The following is a 4444-nucleotide window of genomic DNA, read 5'->3' as shown; positions in this document are numbered from 1 at the left end:
GCCCCAGCCCTCTTTCCTGCCTATGCAGGGGGACGGACTCGATGATCTATTGAGGTCCCTTCCGACCCTAACATCTATGAATCTATGAATTGAGGCAACATGTCTGTGACAATACGTAGTTATGTATCTACTTAACAGATGGGGTAGTCAGGTACAATGATTTAAAGTTATCTAAAGTATTAACTGTTAGACCCTGACTCCATGAGGCACCCAACGCCTAGGGAGACGACAGTCCAATTGCTCATGGATCCTGGTACCCATTAGTGAAAGCAAGCAGGGAGCAAACACCAGCACACATTGCTTGCAACAGCTTTATTCTGAATGGAGACAGCTTCAGGCAAAGGTCCCAAAAAACAACAAACTGGGGACCTGCATTGAACATTATCTCTTTTCACATTTTATACACCTTGGTTCATACATATTAACATTCACCCCACCTATGTCCCTCCTTTGGTTCCACCCATTTCTCCTCCCATCTCAAGCTGTACCTCTGTCTACTGTTTGCTTCCTTAGCATGGTATTGCCTATGCATTTCATTCATTTACATGCCTCTGTGCTAAGAGCACATGCATAAGACTTTGACCCCCATCTTCTTTCGGTCATTTGCAGTTTCTCGCTGGTTCTTGCTGGTTTTCTTGCTGACTTCAGCACCATCTCCAAGGCCATATTTCTGCTTTTGTCTCCTGACACTAGTAGGTGGGCTATTCTATTTTTACTGAACACCTCATGCACTTTGCACCTTATTCTTTTGTTAAGAATCTGCTTACTTAAGCATTAGCTAAGTTAGTTGCTTTTAATATATCATCCAGCCTTGTGACCAGTGGCTTTTGCTGAGCCACAGAAAAAAAAACTTTTATTCGGTGTGAAGGAGTGAGACAAAACTCACAACATGGAGGGCTGGCAGGGCTGCGGCTGGATACCAGAAAGGAAGGAAAATACCCACCCAACTTCCAGAGTAGCCTCTTGCTCAGGATTGGAGGAGGGAGGCTGCCCAAAGGTATTTCCAGCCCCAGAGAGGTGCAGAGGGGCATCAGTTCCCTGCAGGCCACAGGGAGAGAGGAGCTGCTGAGCATCTCAGCAGGCAGAAACTGCAGAATGTGCCTGAGGAAGGGTGTGGAAGTGACCCTGAGGCAGGAGGAGGCCTGTACATACTCAACCAGTGGTAATCTCTGGAGCGGAGCTGCAGCTGAGGATCTAGAGTGAGGAAGTCCACAAGGCCTGAGAGAATCTCTGGAATGAAGTTTTTCAATAGAGGATCCAGAGGAGACCTGAGGAGGCTACAGGTAGAGCCTTCCTGCACATGGGGGAGACCCCAAAGAGACTGTGAACGTTCATAGGGTTGCAGGGTAGGCTAGCACATAGCAAAGAATGGACTACGGGTTGTTTTTTTTGTCTGAATTATGGTGATTGGGATGTTGAGCACCTGATCACAAGTAAAAGGGACATTGCCGGAGCCTGACAAAAATGCTGAGAAGCAGCCAGGGTTTTCTGTGTTTTTTTGCTGTTTCTTTTGATTTCCTTGAGCACAGACCAAGACCAGACCCTGGAAGGGTGTACCTAAAAGAGGCCCAAGGACACCTTGGGGTAGTGGAGCCAAAAATAAGGCCACAACAGGCAGCACTGTGACCTGGATGCAGAAGAATATTGTGAACACCATCTGGAGAGGTTAGGCTGGGGTAAAGGGGAAGTTTTGGAGCCCCACAGAAGAAACAGGGATCAAGGCCAGGCAGGATCACTGTGGGCAGTACCTCCCAGGAATATATATGTTATCAAAGTCGTGGCAGGAGAGAAAACATAAGATCCACTTCCTGGCAGTCCAGGTGATCCAGAGCCAAGGTCCACCTTGTTGCCACCTGTAGGCAGATGAGCTCAGGGCAGTGCTAGCAAGCCCTGTAATACATCACATTCAGCTGCACACACAGCACTCCCCAAAATCTGGATCATTACCTCAACACCCAAAATCCATATCATTACCCTAACACTCCCTCACATAATTAGTATAGGCAGCAAAAGAGAAACCCATCCAATTCTCCAGAGGTTATCACTGTCTCCACACAATACATCCCTTGGGCCTGGCAAGGTAGATGGTGCTTTTGTGTTACCCGGACAGAGGACTGACCTTTTTGCCCATCATTGGCAATGGGTGAGAGAGTGCTTATGCTACTTACGTACCAGCCTGGGACAGAGCCAGGAACTGGGATGATGGTACAATAGGGATATATTAGGGATGCGAGATATATATATATATATATATATATATATATATATATATATATATATCGTATTGGCATGAATATGCAGCTGAACATTAACTGAATCTCAAGGCACTGCAGAGCCCTGCTTGAGAACTGCTGAAATAGAGAAATAGAGTAACTGATAAAAGCAGCAGGTTTTGCCACTAGAGATGGTTGAAAAAGTATGTTATCTGTCAGTAGGTTTCAGAGTTACTCCACCAAGAAGAAAAATATATTGAGATTTGGAAATAATGGGATCATATTCAGTAGGGCTGTGCAAAATTTTGCTGGCAGTGTTGTTTCAATACTGCTTCAACTCATATTGAGCTCATAACAGTGAAATTGAAATGAAACAGAGATCTTTGAAACAGCCTTGAAATGAAATGGGGCAAGTTGAAATGTTTAAAAAATTTCAAAATGTTTCAAGTTTTGAAGCTCAAGCTGGGCTTGCCTGCAGGGAAACAGAAACTAAAGTAGAGAGAGGGAGGGGGAAGAGGAGGGAAGTGGGAGGAAGGAGTACTCCCATTATTGACTGTGTAGTTGGCCAATGACTGTCGTTCTTCCCTGAGGTCCTTTCCAATCCCAGTGCTCTGGGGGAGGGATAGAAAAACTGCATAAAAGGCAGCATTGTTTGAACTGCCCTGCTTTCTCCCTTGGTGTCAGTTGAGTGAGCAGTGTGTTCCAGCAGCTCAACATCAGACAACTACAGCCAGCAGCACTGATCTTCTAAAGGATTCCCTACTTGCTAGCAAGAGGGATTTCAGATTCAGAATATCTTTTACTGGAAATGTCTGGTTTATTAGTAATGTCCATAGTAATACCCAGTGGCTGAAGCACAAGTGCTAAGCTTCTGGGGTCCATAAAATAACCCCTCTGCCTGGGTGCTTGAGTAGTACTAATTACCTTTTATTTTACTCATATTTCTTAGGGGATTACTCACTGGTAAATGCCCTACCCTCTCCATTTGGTACGTGATGATCTGAAAATGTGCTTTTAATCACTTTGGATTTAAGCCTTGATTGTGTGACATATCAAATTACATCCCCCTTAGTGATTTTAAATTGATAAACAAACCTTTAAAACTTTTTTAAGCTTGTTGAGTCAACTCATTTGTTTCCCATTTTTTTTTTAATAGGTACAGAACAGAATCCCCACCTAGCTGGTGGCTTGATGCTATTTTTTCCACCAGCAGACCAGGGTAAGGGGCTGGGACCTGCCTCTCCCTCACAGCCACTTCCAAGGCCTATGCTTTGATCACTTGATTGGGATATAGAGCTGAGAAACAGTTGTGGGGCTAGGATCTAGCCCAGACAGGGACAGTTCTTAGCTAGCTCTGAACTGCATGGGGAAGTCTGCACGTGCAGGCCAGAGCTGGCTGGAACCTACCCCAAAACAAGATAGTTCCCAGCCAGCTCTGGGCTGCACATGCAGACTTTCCCATGTAGCCTAGGGCTGGATGGGAACTGTACCAATCTGGGGCAGGTCCCAAAGAGCTCCAGGCTGGGTAGGGAACTCTTCTCATGCAGGTGTCAGGTTTGACCTAGAAACCACTACACATAGCCCAAGCAAAAGCCTCTGTTATGTAACTAATGCCCATCTGCAATGATAAGGAGGAGACAGTCTTAGATAAAGGAGGCTTGAAAACAAAAGCAGAATCAGTGGACTAGGGCAAAGAGCTGATTTAAATATTAAGATTCACACCCCTAGGTGGGGAGAAAGTATGCTAATGAAACATACATGTATGGAAATGAGATACATAGCTAAAACACAGGTATAGAGACATGCTCAGTAAAGAACTCCTTGCGTCACTCCCTTATAACCAATTAGCAAACAAGAATGCTTATGAAGGTCCAATACTCCTGTGTAAAAGATGCTTAGAATTAAGAATCTGTGTGCTTGTTACGTGAAATTATTCCGCTTGCACCTTGTATTGCTAGCAATAAATCTTTATACTTTCACCCCTGGTATCTTTATTGGCTTTTGCATACCGGGCACGATCCCAGACTTGAGCTGGGGCTCAACAGTTTTTGGCGACCCAGATGGGACTGCCTTAGATAACTTTGCCCGGACTAGCTGACGACCAGACACAGCTCCTCCTTATCAAATGTCAGGCGCGCCCCGGGATCTCTTTTCCCGGTGAGACTTTTGCTTCAGGGGGAGCTGGATTGCTGAGGCGGCAGTAGCCTAACGGTGCAAAGCCATAGAGTGAA

The 4444-nt window shown here is 45.4% G+C and overlaps 1 long non-coding RNA gene across 1 annotated transcript; it reads left to right on the top strand.

The window, feature by feature from the left end:
- Positions 1-867: 867 nt before the first annotated feature.
- On the top strand, positions 868-3480 carry LOC112551909. The gene is made up of 3 exons (XR_003096248.1): positions 868-997; positions 3163-3201; positions 3370-3480. It is a non-coding gene; the product is annotated as an uncharacterized LOC112551909 (long non-coding RNA).
- Positions 3481-4444: the final 964 nt, after the last annotated feature.

The sequence above is a fragment of the Alligator sinensis genome, unplaced genomic scaffold (assembly GCF_000455745.1).
Source record: "Alligator sinensis unplaced genomic scaffold, ASM45574v1 scaffold82_1, whole genome shotgun sequence".
Taxonomy (NCBI): Eukaryota; Metazoa; Chordata; order Crocodylia; family Alligatoridae; genus Alligator; species Alligator sinensis.
The sequence above is the reverse complement of the archived record's forward strand: the minus strand, read 5'-3'. Positions and strand labels throughout refer to the sequence as shown.